The following is a 15,861-nucleotide window of genomic DNA, read 5'->3' as shown; positions in this document are numbered from 1 at the left end:
TACTCTCCATTGAGTATTTTACTCACAATAGGGGCATGTCGTCTGGACATATAGTCGGCTACTCTCCATAAGAAGATGGCCGACTGGTTCCAAACACATAGCCACCCCCCTAATACTTAGCTAAAAAGAGTAGGGCCTGGTCGACCCTGTGCCTAACAGGCGGCTACCCTCCTTTTACTTAGCACCTACGTTCACCAAGAACTAACCAAGGCCACAGGCCGAATGATCAGACCAGGCGCCAAGCCAACTGATCAAATCTACAAAACTAATACGACCTGTCCCAACATCATAGCAGGCGTCCGACGGCATCCCTCCGGATGAAATTCGTCGCAAAGAGCAGCTCCCTTTTGGGTGGAACATTGTTCTATAAACTAATTACACGGCACCTATACGACTGTCCCCAAGGGCAACCACGTAGCCGTTTTTGAGACAAGGATAACTCTATCACTAACCAAACCAGTGGTAGCAGTTGACATCTGAGTCAGATGACCGCTTGTATTACTTGGGATAAATGCAGGGGGTACCTCTTGAGTTAATAGCCAACAAACATTGGCGAATCAAGGGGTCTAGCCAGCCTCCGCCGCCTGGTACCTCTACTTCTCAAGCAAGAGTGACGTCGACTGAGTAACTCCAACGTTAACTCATAGTCACTCCCTCAAATTTGGTACGGAACCTAAAAGGTTTGAGTACACCGCCTTTTTTTGGCAAACAGGGGCACTCAAACCCCTATTCCTACTAGGAAACCTATTGAGTTAATAGCCAACAAACATTGGCGAATCAAGGGGATCAACCGGTCTCAGCCGCCTAGTACCTCTACTACTCAATCTAGAGTGTGACGAAGACTAAGTAACTCCTATGTTAATTTATAGTCACTCAAACTTAGTATGGAGCCTAAAAGGTATGAGTCGTCCGCCTGTTTTTAGCAAACAGGGGCTCTCAACCACTACTCCTGCTAGGTTAACAAATTATGAGTTAAAAGCCAACAAACATTGGCGAATAAAGGGAAACAACCGGTACCTGCCGCTTGTTATCTCTACTACTCAGTTCCTTGGCGACTAGGTAATACTCATGTTTACTTGGTCAGACCACTTTCCTACTTGGTTAAATTTACAAATGACAGGACCACCTGCCTAAAAAGGATCCAGACCTTAAAATAGTGCGAATACCAAATGGATAAATGGCCGACTGATCGTCTATCCTGGAAACAGACAACCAGTCGTCCAGGGGCATAGGCGGCGTGACTAACTATCCGTACCTGTCTGCAACTATCGGCCATGTGAAACAGTCGGTCTAGTGAACAATTGGATATTAGAATATTCAATACTTAGACAAATTTGAAGCAAAAAAAAAATTCATTAAAAAGAAGCCGGTCATTAAAGACCGGCAAAATATTCAAAGCCCCGGCCCCCTGGCCGGGTAAATACAAAACAAACGGCACGCAGGCTGTGGAAAGAATACATAAAGCTTAAGAAGGGGGCAGATCTTCAATATTAGCAGCTGCCGCCTGGTCAGCACTCTTCTTGCTGGACTCGGCTTCAGCTGCATCCTTTTTTGATGCCTTACCCCCAAGCGGCACAAGCGCCACCACCGGCTCCTCCTCCTCCAACGCTTCCTCCAACGCCTCTTCCTCAGCAGCCGCCAGGATCTCCTGATTATATGTATCTGAACACTGGCGGTACGTTTTTTCCCAAGAGGCAAAGTCAGCATTGGGGAAGAGGCGGCCCCAAGTCATGCGCTGAATTTGAGCGGAGTCTTCCATCATCTCCCGGACCAGCTCTTTCTTCTCTTGCTCGGCCTTTTCCGAGAGCTCTTGGGTAAGACTCTTCTCTTGGGTCACCAGGCGTTCTTTTACGCTGGCCAAGGATTTCTCCAAGGCTTCGTATGAGTACATCTTTAGGAGAAGAGGTTTTAGCTCGGCCTTGAGATTGGTGATGGTCGCCTCCAGCTCGCCATTCTTCTTCTAGGCCGCCTCTAACTGAGCCCGAACAGCGGCGGTAGCCTGCGCCTGATAATAAAGAATATCAATGGTCAGAACTTCATTTTGGGCAATTTGAAACATTGCCTTATCACAGTCAGAGGCGGCCATAGCTTTTGCAGCCTTTACCTCTTTGTTCTTCCGGTCAAGCGGCTTGCGAAGGCCGTTCACTCGGAGCAGGGCCTAAGTACAAAGGAACAGGCGTCAGTTTCCAAACAAAAAGAAAACAGGCGTCCAGGAATTCAAATACTCAAAAATATGCTAAGTATACCTCAGCAAGGACCCCTGCAATCCTGTCTAGGTCAAGGGTGCCGACACCCCTGACCGCCTCCCTTTCAGCTGGAGGAACTGCCCTGATCATAGACTTGGCCATCTCTACCAAGTCAGGCTCCTGAGGGCCAGCTGCATCAAGCATAAACAAACGGATTAGACCTAGTAAAAAAGGGAGCGAGTCTAAAATTTACAAGGACAACTTCTTACTTCTAGGCGGCCCAGTTGGAGTTTTAGAAGAAGTGGCCGGCTGTTTCTCAGCCGCCACATGTTTCCTGGCAGAACCAGGAGAGCTCCAAACAGTCGTCTTCCGGGCCTTGGGGTCCGGCTGTTGGGAAGATGAAGCTCTTGGAGCACCCGTCTAAAAAAGAAGAAAAAAAGTCAGTATATGCATAAACATAACCCCAAAAAGAGGGTGAAAGGTTCGGAGCTCACCAAGGGTGCCCCCTTCTTGGGGGAGTCGGTTGAAGCTTGTTGCATGATGGAGGCCCGCAACATGGCCGCCGCAGTCTTGGAGGCGGTGATTTTTCTCATGGCGTCAGCTGCAAAAACAAACAACAAAGTTAATAAAAGTCATAACAAGAAATGTATGGAACAACAGAGTATTCGACAGGCCGACTACCTCTTTAGCACCGACTGCTGAGGCCACAGGCGGCCAAAAAGTACTCGTCGTAGAGCCATTTGAATCTCGGGACGCAGTGCAGGGGTACTTGCTCTCGTACCCCTGAAGTAGAGTCGACCCTCGACTCTACTTTAAAGAGTCCTTTATCAAGGATCTCTTTCTTAGCCTTGGGGGGAACAGATGGCATGCTACAGCCGCCTGCAAGAAGGGGCGGATTCCTGTTCCACCTATTGAAGCGCTTGTTCAGCTCAATGTCTGAACTCTCAATGATGAGGAAGGTGCTCCGCCAGTCCTTCCACTTGTTTGCTTTACCTCTCGTCATGAGGTAGCCCCTGTGGCTTGTCAATTGATACCAGCCGGTACCGCCTGTCTTAGGAGTCCGGCTGAGATAGTTCATATGGGCGAAAGCCTCGAAGCTCGGCTCCACCCCGTGCAGTTCGCACCCGGCCACATAGCCGAGTACGTTTACCTAGGAGTTTGGGGCTAACTGCCATAACCCCAACTCATACCCATCCAAGATCCGCTGAACAGCCGGATGTAATGGGAAGTGCAGCCCTGCCTTGATGGCCGCCTCGTAGCAGCCAAAGCAGGCGCTATCATAACTGGAACCAGCCGGCCAAACGACTGTGTCTTCTGGATCCGGCACAAACACTAGAAAGTCGGGGCCCATGGTGTGGTTTGCAATAAAGCTCTCCACTTTCTCTTGCATGGCTGTGGTCCGGCCCCGAGGTACCGTGCAGTAATAGGGGGTATTTAGCTCTCGGTGAGAGGCGGATGGCTCCACCCAATTGTCCCCCTTCTCAACTGCGTGAGAAAGTCTCGCCTCTTGCAGGCGGCTGTTTTTCTCTTCTGTGTCCAAAGAAGCATGGCCAGAAGAGCTTGACTCGGAATCGTCCTCTGACGAGTCCGAAGAGGACGACTCCTCCCCTCTCCCGGAGGGGCCCGCCTCCTCTCTTTGAAAAGAAGCAGAATTGTTAACTGTTAAATGGGAAGGGGTCACTATGACTCCTCCCTCAGAATTACCGGCTTTCAGGCCGCCTTGTTTCACTTCCACATCTGGCGCCTGGTCAGATGTTTCACTAAGCGGCACCCTGTGGGAGGAGCCGTCTGAATTTGAGATCCTAGCAGTCTTTTTCGTTCTGGCCATCCTGCTCTGCATAGACACAGATACAGTCGGACTTTGTATAATGGGCAAAGATGGGTCCGGAAAAGGGCAGGCGGCACTCCTAGTCCTAGATTCAGCCGTCCCCGGTGACCGGCTGATCACTAACCTAGGTCGTGTCGTGTGCTTCCGTGGTGCCATTTCAAAAAATAAAAAGAAAATTAAGAGTAAGAGAACTGACAGTTACCTGAACGAGTGACGGTTGATGAAGTTCTGAAAATCCTGTGCAGTCGGCTTGTCAGAACAGGCGGAAGGCAGAAAAGGTCCGAAATGTCAGAGCAAGTTCAGGGGTCCGAATGTTCTCAAAAAGTTCTCAAAGTGTGAAAATGACTCAAGACAATCCTCCCTTATATAGGCGAAGTGAGAAGGCGAAGGGTCACTTTCAGAATTCAAAATTTGGGCGGGAAAATCTCTCGTCCTTTCGCCGACTGACACCTGTAGAAGGTCGCCGCCTGTTACAGTGCGACACCTGTCACAGGTAACACGTGACCAATCACGTGCCACCTGTGAGTGGCAAATGATTAGGGGATTTTGCTCCCACCAATCGAAATGCGCCACGTGGACCAATCAGGTCCTGCCAAGTGTCCCCCAGTTGGAACTGTCAGGGCTTGCCACGTGGCACGCGCCTATTCGTCCACCGTGGACCTATTATGTCATGACATGTGGCATACTCCATGCCTAATGGAGAAACCGGCCACCCAGGCCCAACTTCCGAGGGAAGCCCAATCGGCCCTAGGTTAACCTAAACCTAGGATGGGCACGTTTCCCAAGGTTATAAATACCTCCCTTAATCCTCATTAAGGGAGAGAACGAAAAAACACATTAATTACACACAGTAATAACCGGCTGATCTCGCTAACAAAGCAGATTACCTACATTAAACACTCTCACCTAGAGAGACCCAACCATTTTAATTTCCGCATTAATTACTCCTTAATCAAGTACTAACTTAACCGTTGGAGGCGGAGCTCCCACCACCAGGAGTCTCCGTTATTTTGCAGGTACAGGCGTCTGGTTCCAGTCTCGGAATTGTAACTCTCCCGCAGGACATTAGAAAACCCCGAAACACAAAGAACTGAAAATTAATTTTGCGCAAAAATTCCGTCATTTTTATTATTGATTGAGGGTATCTGACTTTCTCCCCCAAAAGAAAAAGAAAAAAAATGAAAAATAAAAGTCAAAAAATATTGGAGTTGTAAAAATTTGGAAATAAAATCCGAAAAATAATATAAGTAATATAATAGTTATATTAATTAAGAAGAAATAATAAATGAAATTTAGAAAAAGATATAAATTAAGAATAAAAAAATACCGTAAAGTCATTGGTCAGACTCGAATCAGGCCATAAAACGCGGTTTTAAAGAGCTCGTATGATAAGACACGTTAGCGCCACCTGGCGCCACGCGTTTTGGTGTAGCGCCAGGAGCTACACTTAGCGTTTGGCGCTAGGACTTGGCGTCCGGCGCCAATGTTTGGCGTCTGGCTCTGATGAGCGCTGACTCTGAATCCTTTCTGGAATAAAACTGCTCCGATTTTGTGTATAAATAGCCCCCTGCCCAGCTGATTTTCTTCATAATTTCAGCAGATAAAATATATTCTTAGCTTTTAGAGAAAGTAACAATCATGTCTCCAGCTTCTAAAAGTTTTACCAACTTCACTCATGAATGGTGTCGGTCTCTTACCGCCAAGGAGAGAAAAGAGTTAGATGTGTTTCACCTGGGGGGTAATTATGGTGTCAAAGGAGTAGATCTTGATTTAGATTTTATTCATACCGCTCTAGAATATTGGGATGTAGATACTCATTGCTTTAGATTAGGGTATGATGAAATTAGCCCCTTGCCGGAAGAATTCGGTGCTATTTTATGCTTCCCTGCATTAGATCTTGTAGTAATCCCTAAAATAAACGAATATTATTATAAGGATTTTGAACGCTTCTTCAACTTAAAAGACAAAGATCTAACAAAAATAGTAGATGGTAGCATAGTTAATTTGAAGGAATTTGCTCGCCATTATTTTGATAGACCTTATTCTGAGTCTTTTCATGTTTATAGAAGAAGAGCTTTTCTCTTTTGCATGCCTAATCAATATTTTTTCACTAGTGGTAAAAATAATGAGGGTCAAGCAATTATGTCCACTGTTTTATTGCAGATTGAATCTGGGAGAAATCCAATGCCATTAATAGTTGGAGAGACTATGTTACTCTTGATGAATTAAAGAAGAATCCAAAAGCACCTTTCCGGGGCTCTCTAATTTTATTACAGGTAGAAAAATAATATTTTTAATTACATAAATCAAAAATATATTTTTGTATAGTAATAATAATTTATTCGCATTGAAATTTTTTTACAGATGTGGCTAATGGAAAGACTGGAATTATTTAGTCCTCCAGACAATATTGAGAAGTATACTCCAAATTGCTTCGTGAGAAGGAAGAAACGCTTCTCTAAGATCGGGCGCCACGAATGGAAGAAGGTATTCGAGTCTTATAATTTTGCCATCAAGTGGTTCATTCCTTGGTGGAAAATAGAAAAGATGGTTGGTGTCAACAAGCATCCTTTCTGCCGTAATCCAAGCTTGTCCCGAATGACTTTTTATTATCCCTACCGGGTAAAAAGACAGTACGGCTTACTTCAAACAATTCCTTCCGGTGATCTTCGTCGTCCCTATGAGTTCCCTGTCTCTCAAGAAGTAGACAAATTTGATGCTTACTAGAGCGCTAGACCTTTATGGGAAGTGATTACCCAAAAGGTTCCTCCTTCTTTTCCCAATGATGTGAAAAAGTGGCTTATGAAGAAACCTTCAAAGGACGTGAAGAAAAATCAGAGTAAAACTGATGTGAAGAGTCGTCTAGGTGACAAAGTGATTTCTGCTAAGGAACGCTTGGGTGAAAGAGTTGAGTTCAAAACACCTACAATGCCTAAGAAGAAAAGTTCTGCGAAAGATAAAGGAAAAAGGAAAGCTGACACCACAAAGAAAAAGGCTTGGGTAGAAAAGAAGCATGGGGTCCTAGCTAAGGGAGAAACTATTTACTCCAAGATTGAATGTAGGTCCTCTAAAGGATGCCTACTAGCTAAGGTTATGGATGAGGGAAGAAGACGCAGATAAGAACTGGAAGAGGGCAAAGAAAGAGAAAAAGGATGAGAGCATTGCTTATCTTTCAATTATTAGACTTAGTTTTTAAAATTCAAAGTTAATTTATTTAAGCTTTATTTAAATTCCATCAATAATGTAATTTATTTTATTAATGAAATTCCAACTTTGTAATTAAATTGTTTACTTTAAATTTAATTTATTAAAGCAATGAAAACCGAAAATTAAATTTTCCAAAAAAATATTCGAGTACGGAAGTCGAAAATTTTCTGAAAAGCACCGAAATATTCCCAAATATTTTACTGTAAATTGGCGCCACGATTCTTTGACTGGCGCCAACTGCGGCAGTCTGGCGTCAGGCGACGGAGGCTGTCGTCTGGCCATCGGCTGGCGCTAGAATTTTTTCTGTGACGCCAATGTGTCGTCGATCTTCTGTTGAATTTTTTATTAAGTCTGGGATGCGAGGTTTGAAAAAAATGAAGTGGCCGCACCCGTAAAGGGTTGCCTACGTATCCTTTCTTAAGGAATCAGGCCAAACGTAGCTCTCATGAGTTCCCTACTCAAGTGATTACACTTTTTTGAATTTTGTGTAAATTTAGTTGGTTGTCTACCCCCAAAACATTGGCTAGCAAATGTTTTGGAACCGTCCATAGGTGTTCCTGGTAGTATCCATTGGATTCGAAATCCAATTTCCTCTTAAAGATTTGAAGCTAAAAGTGGGCGGCTTCCCAAAATTAAAAATTTCAACTTGTTTTGGGGTTGGCAGTTCCTTGTAGGTGTTCCCTAATGTCTAATTATAAAAGCCCCTAAATTTTTTCTCTCCTCAGAAATCCCTTTATGTTTTCTCTCTCTAAACTCTTCGTTCAGTTCTCTCTCTTTGTTCTACTATAACGTTCATCCTCTGACCTCTCCCCCCAGTGCAATGTAATTTGCAAAATTGTTACAGCGTAGTTTTCTTGGTGAACTACTTGAATTGTAGACTAGTTGGTAAGATGTAACCGATTATGTTGTTAATGTGAAATCTAGTTATAATAATTAAGATTTAGTTTGTTGTAGAGTATTGAAATTTTTTGGTTGATTTGGTAGGGATTCTTTGAGTGATTAAACTGGATTATTTTGTGTAATCCGAGGACTAAAGTGATTTGGGGATAAATTTCAAATGAATTATTCATACATAATAATTATAATGTATTGAAAATTTGTCTTCATAGTTATAGCTGGTGGATTTGCTTGGGATTCTTTGAGTGATTAAACTTTATTATTTTGGGTAATCCGAAGTCTTAAGTGATTCGAGTATATTTATCAAATGATTAATTTGTACACACTACAATGTATTAAAATTGTGTCTTCATATAGCTATAAACGGTTGATTTGTTAGGGATTCTTTTAATGATTAAAATTTTTTATTTTGTGTTATAAGAGGTCTTAAGTGATTCGGGTATAGATATCAAATGAAGTCTACATTGTATTGAGATTTTGTTTTTATAGCTGTAGGCTGTGGATTTGCTAGAGATTTTTTGAGTGATTAAACTTGAGTATTTTATGTAATCTGAGGTATTAAGCAATTTTGGTGTACTTATCAAATGAATTTTCGTACTTAATATGAAACCCTTGAACTCTTGAAGTCCTCGAAGTTGTTCCTTGGCAGATACCTTATTTGTTCTTAAATCATTATCAATCAAGATTTTACGCTACCGTTGGTTCTTGACTTTTTTATGCTTCTGCTATGTGGACAACTTGCAAATGGTGCTGTTGTCGAAGAAGAAAATGGGAAAGCTTTGTCCACGTATACCAGAGGATCTAGTTCATGGGTTTTAGAGAACTTTGGAAATGAAAGAATGTTGTTTGTAGGTATTGTCCTGTAGGCTCAAAGTTAGAAGTTATTTCCTTTGAAGTTTAAAAAATAAAAGAAACACATTCTCCAAAACTGATGAAAGTTAAAGAAATATATTTCGACTGGGTTTATAGTAGAATTGTCGCCTATGAATACCATCAAGATCCCATTCATGACAATGCAACATATATACAATCAAGTACTCCGTAACACAATGTCGTACAGAGCTCTAGATATTAATAACAAGGTGTTAAACTAATCTATATATCAAAAAACGATTCCATTATTAAATTCATCGTACTTAGTGTAACTGAAAATTAGCTTTTATCTTGCTTTTTGATACATATAATTTTTTAATATTGTTCTTGTAATTTTTAATAGTTATATATGGTCACTAGGGGTGAACATGGTCTGGTTTGGTGTGGTTTGAGTCTAAACCAAACCAAACCGTAAAATACGGTTTAGTCAATTTTCCAAACCAAACCAAACCATATTACTATTGAAACCAAACCAAACCAAACCGTAATAATGCGGTTTGGTGCGGTATGGTTTGTGGTTTATGATGAGACGACATTGTTTCCTAAAAATTGTCAAATATTAATAAATTTATAATAAAGTTCAAATAATTAGCCAAAGGGATTAAATTCTACTAAATTTTTTTAATAAAAATAACAACCAACTAATCAAGTGCTAAGTGCTAACACATAATAAAAATAATACATAACAAATTAAAAGTGGAAAAAAACATAATACATTTGTCAAAAAAAATAATTCGTACTACATTACATATAGTTATATGACCTATTGAATTTTAAGTATTGATATTTGAGATTCAGTATAGAGTATAGTAGTATATTGACCGTATAGTCTTCTAATGATTTTTCAATTTTTTTTTGTTGTTTTATAATATATAATAACTATTTTAATTTATTTAAAAATTATTTAAATATTAAAATGCGGTTTACTGGTTTACGGTTTGGTTTGGTTTATAATTTTTGAAAAACCAAACAAACCGCAAACCGTATTTCCCAAAAAATCGAAACCAAACCGTATTTTTCCAAACCCTAAACCAAACCAAACCGCTAAAATGCGGTTTGGTCTGGTTTGGTTACGGTCCAGACCAAACTGTATACAGCCTTAATGGTCACCATTAGTCCATAAAAAATGTAAGCCCTCCCTTTTCCTAGTAGAAAATTACTAGGAAATGTCTAAGAGCGTATAAGTTAATTAATTAAATGCCTTTTTAAAATTATGTAGGTATTATCTATAAATGCTAGTGGTAGTCACCATAGTATATTACTTATGAACATGAAAGTTAGTATATTATACTATGTGATGATCAGCATACATTATTTTATTCGATCACAAGAAGTGCATAACCATAGGCCCTCAATCCATTATTGCATTAACTTATTTTACATATCCAAAAAAAGCTTGCGTACAACCGTCTTACATTAACAGTAATATAAGGCCCGATTCACACCTGCCAAATCCAATATAACTAGCGCTCAATTTAAGACATAGAAAGCGAAGCTTCATCTGCTTGCAAAATATCTTCTTCGGCGTCTTCCCTCAAATTCTCTGCAAATTAATTCTCAATCATCAATGGATTCCCTAATTGAAAAATTATTACAACCTCAAAAACAAATTCTAGCTCCAATTACTACAAACAATATGCAAACTGCAGAAGCTATTAATGTTGATTATGGAATTGATGTTAATTCAAACATCAATTTAGTCTAAAACAACGATTCTGTGCAACAAACACTAAATTGCGGGCAATATGGCAATAACATTGACCTAGCTTAATTGCGCAAGTGACTACAATGCAATGCTTCAAAACTTAAATTCAGGTGCATTATTTCAAGTTCGGTTCAGTTCAGTTTAGGTCAGCTCTGCTGAGTTTAGTTCAGTTAAGCTCCTAATTATCTTCTCTTATGAAATATGCATTTCAATTCAGTTCAGTTCAGTTCAACTTAATTCAGTTCAATTCACAGTTCCTTTTAATTCAGCTCAGTTAAGTTCAGCTCATTTTATTTTAGTTCAGTTTAGTTCAGCTCAGCTCAGCTCAGTTCAGTTCAGTTCAGTTCGATTCAGTTGAGTTTAGCTGAGTTCAGTCAATGAGAACAGACCCTTAATAAAATAGACTAGTTCGTGATATCACTATTAAAGTTACCTGATATGAATGAAAAGTTATTGTATTACAGAGTAATAGTTGCACTTTATTTTTATAAAACTTAATATACCATACTATTTAAATTACAGTCATTTAGCTTCCACTTGACAAATCCTACTATTGATAATACAACATTTACTTTCCCTTCGTAGATTTTTCATTCTTATTGGCATCCTTCATTTTGATAGAAGTACTCAACTTCTTTGCTGCTTTTCCCTTCTCGTTGCATCAGCAGCTTTCTCCTTTTAGCAACTTCAGGTGCTAGCTCCAAACGATGCTGATTAATATTGCATAAAGAATTCAAAACCATTTGTCTGCCATCATTCATATCAGACATTACAAGTGTTGCACAAATCTCTACTCAAAGTGCAACTCTTGAACTTTGCTGTATATAAGAAATATATATTAGTATCATGTAAACAACAAAAAAAAATCCTAAAAACATTGCAACTAACCCGCATCAATGCATCACAACTAAAAGCCGCACCTTTAAACAACAACATACACATCATATAATATATTCCAAAATTAAGATCAGATTCTTTATGATTCTTCCAACTGAACATGACCTCCTCCATTTCATATTCTCCAGCTTCATTACTTTTAGGATGATCAAGACTAGTGTAAAATGTGCTCAACTGATCACACTAGAAAAGGAAGAACAAATTTCAATGATTAAACATAAAAGTAAATAGTGTAACTTTAACCAAAATAAGTGTAATGTTTGCAAAAATAAGTATAACTTTAACAAAAGTTTCAACTACCAATATTTTAGACAACTACTCAATTGTTTCCATAGGAGCTTCATCATTAACCAAGTTGTCCAATAATTGCATGGTTTTATTCTTCATATTCAACGCAAAAACCCAGAAATGGTTATTCGCATAAATAGGAACAAAAACCTATCATTTGAAAATTAAAATCTAATGAAATAGGAAAAAAAATTATTGACACATGTGAACTAAAATATACATAGTAGAAATGATTATTACCAAATCAACAACACTGACATCAAAATTGTGGTTTGTGACTTGAATCTATTCCTTCAAACAATCTTGATGTTGATCCATAACATCAATATCATTTTCATCCTTCCAAAGCCTTACCAAGTTAGCCTAAATAACAATAAGACAAGAAGAAATTGATAAGATTTCTAAAAAAAAAACGATAAGAATTAAATAGATAAACATCAATTCAAATAAAAATAGATAGAAGTATAACTTTACAGTGTTCAACACAAAAACAATATTTTTTAGGACCTCCATCGCGCATTCATTCGTTCTCATTCAGCAACATTGCCCAACACTCAATTACAGATTGGAAAATCTCCAAATTAGCAGCTAAAGACACCATATCTTCTCTTGGAACATTACGAGTCAGATCAAACCACACCAAACACTAACTTTAAGAAAAAAACCATAACTTTAAGCAAAAAAATAAAACTTTAACCAAAATATAAATAACTGACTTCCTCAACACTTGAATATCATCTAAGAAGAAATAATCAGCAATCTCCTGATACAACTTTGGTAATTGTTTCAAAAACATCTTATAACTTTTCATCACTTGTCAAACAAACTTAACATCAACATCACATGACCCACATCCAACATATATTTTTGTCTTACCATTCTCCAAAGAAGTCATGATTATAGATGAGAAAGAACTTTCACCATACTCCAGGTTAATCTTTTCCACCACATTCTGAACAATATTATTCATAAATTCACCCCTCACACAGTCCCTTCCACCAATCTCCCCACCCCGGCAGGATCAATTTCCTCCCTTGCACCATTGCCCCCAAACCCCACAGGAGATGCACAAGCCACATCATGGGTTAATAAAAGTTCAACCTTTTTCAAATGATAGTTTGTAACAACATTTACATTCCTCATCATCAACAAAAATTGCTCCTGAATAGCCTGAACAAAAATAAGTAATAATTAGAAAGATAATTGTAGCTACAATAATATAACTTTAGCAATAATAAGTGCGTCTTTTAATTTAATTTACATCAGTAGCAACAGAGTGAATTTTTTCATCAGATGTCATATTATCAGGAAAAACAAAGTTAATGATCCGTTTACTTACAGAAGCATCACCAGCATTGTCAACTTGAGAAATTTCAGTTTCTTTAGGTTGTTCAAGTGCACAAAATTCTCTAAACACAAAATTATGAGAAATAGATTATGTAGTAGTATCCAAAATACCACAACCAAATGAGTTAGCCTTAAATTATTTTTTCACCCGATCACTGATTTTCATATCAGCCCAGTGTTTTATAAGAGGTAAACTACAATCTTGTGCCTCGTTCCTTAACTTTAGACGCTGAAGATACACAACCTCTAACAACAAAGTACAACCACCAACATTGTCTTGACTCCTACTTTTCTTATAATTAAAAATAGCCCCACACAACCTTTCATGGACATATTTACACCAATTGTAATTCTTAATTTCATCAACATTATGAAGAGCATTAACAAAACTCAAATCAACAGTTCTATTTGCAACAGGCGCTAAAAATGTAGAAAAGGCAACCACCACACATAGTCTCTTAAACAACTCCCCACCATCCTTTATTAGAACAATCCAAGACTCTAACTTATGCAAAGGTATGGCTTCACTACTAGTAAAATCAAACGTATTCCTCCATTCTTGTTCCAATTCAAGATCAATACTTCTAGTACTCCTACAACATCCATCCCGTTATGCAAAGGTAGCTCAAATACATCATAAACATCATAGGGAGAAAAAACAAATTCCTTCCCATGACTTATAGAATACATCCAACTAATAGGGTCAAAATGATCAACCAACCAAGGAAGTAAAGTTTTAATAGTTTTAGTCAATTTAAGATTCAACAAACCACCAAATCCTATTTCAACAACATATTTAACTTGCTTATCAGAAAAATCTTTCATTAGATTTACTAATGTTTGCGGTCTGCAATGGGTACTGACACTACTACAAAAATGGCCTAAGAGACTTGGCAATATATGCCTAAGAAATCGGAAAATTTCTGGTGCCTAGGTAGTAGGTCTCTTAGCCTAAGAGACCAGATATTTTTTTTGGTATCTTAGATTAAGCAAAGAGACTAGTTCTACCTTACAACAGGCTTCTTAGATTCTTCTAAGACCATAAAACAACCAAGGCAAAGGCACCAGATGTTGTGGATCACTGGTTTCCTAGATTTAGTGTAAGAAACCAATTTTGAAAGATGACCGGTCTCTTTGATTATTTATTGTGCCAAAAATATTAATTCATTTTTTTTATTTATTTTTATTAAAAAAAACAAAAATCCTGCTTGTTCATTGTTGCTTTGCCACACGATTAGTGGGATAGTGGTCAACATGTTTATCATCATCTATCATAAGAGTATGCATCTATTGTTTTTATTTAATAAAATCTATGATCTATCTAATTTACTATAACTTTTTTTAACAAAGCACTCATTAGTCTAATACATGTGAAAGCATTGTAATATACAGAATCTAATTATCATAATTAGAAGCAATAAATGTACATGAACAATACTGTAAATTACATCTACTTTATAAAAAATGCTACTATCAAATTAAAAATGCATATTAAAATAACTCCAACTATCAATTTTACATGATTCAAGTACTCCAACGCTAATTTGATTTGGATTCAATCAAACAACTTATTTGTTTGTAATTCCTACACTTGCATAAGCTTCGTATATTGCTTTTATTGCGACTGGGTCCAATTCACGCCATTAACTGCAAAATAAGTACAAAATCAATCAAATTTCAACATACAAAAATTAAGCATTTACACATTGCTAAATTAATTTAAATAAAAAAAATCATATATTCGTAAACGATACTATTCAAGAAAACTTTATACCTGGTTTGTGCTTGAATTTCGTTAAGTTATAAATCTTAGAATGGTTTTACCTGGAGATTGCCAAAAATTATGGGATTCAAAAAACGATCTCGCTGTTTCATGATAGGGCTAGTGAGAAGATGATAACAATTAAGATGATCAAGAAGAAAAAGATAAAGAAATTAGATAAGTGATTTTCGACATAAAAATGAATAAGAGATTATAGATGAGGAAATCTGTATATAAAAGATATAGGAGAGAAGGTTAGATAATTGAGTTTAGAGAGGATGGGGAGTTGGAGTAATGGGCGGCGATTATACTAGGTAGGGTTTTTAATTTTTTTATTATGGTTTATATATATATATATATATATATATATATATATATATATATATATATATATATATATATATATATATATATATAATCTAAAACTGGTTTCAATGATTCTAAGGAACATCTCTCAAATAAGGTTTCTTTGATATAAGAAACTAGATTTTAATGATATATGGTTTCCTGTTATTATACTAAGAAACCAGAAATCTCTATATATGGTTTCTTATTCTAAGAAACCGGATTAGTGATTTATGTGGTGCTTTATGACTGGTTCCTTAGGTCTTTTTTGTAGTAGTGTGAAAAACCTATCCAATCTGAATCCAAAAAAGAAGAAAGGATAAATTAAATGAACAACTATAAATTTAGTGAGAATAAATACAACTTTAGAAATAATAAATGCAACTTTAGCAAACACCAACTATAACTATATATAAGTACTAAAATATACCTTTAGTACCATTATTCATAACTTTACATAAAACTACCATAAATATTATATAAGCATATAAATTATTTATAACATCCATCTTACTAACACAATGTC

General features: G+C 37.8%; 1 long non-coding RNA gene across 1 annotated transcript; it reads right to left on the bottom strand.

Annotated features, from left to right (window-relative positions):
• Positions 1-14,706: 14,706 nt before the first annotated feature.
• On the bottom strand, positions 14,707-15,332 carry LOC110693818. Its single transcript, XR_002505672.1, has 2 exons — positions 15,003-15,332; positions 14,707-14,875 (listed from the first exon to the last, which is right to left on the bottom strand). It is a non-coding gene; the product is annotated as an uncharacterized LOC110693818 (long non-coding RNA).
• Positions 15,333-15,861: the final 529 nt, after the last annotated feature.

Source organism: Chenopodium quinoa, unplaced genomic scaffold, assembly GCF_001683475.1.
Source record: "Chenopodium quinoa cultivar QQ74 unplaced genomic scaffold, ASM168347v1, whole genome shotgun sequence".
NCBI lineage: Eukaryota > Viridiplantae > Streptophyta > Magnoliopsida > Caryophyllales > Amaranthaceae > Chenopodium > Chenopodium quinoa.
Note: the sequence above shows the minus strand (reverse complement) of the source record. Positions and strands in the feature narration are given on the sequence as shown.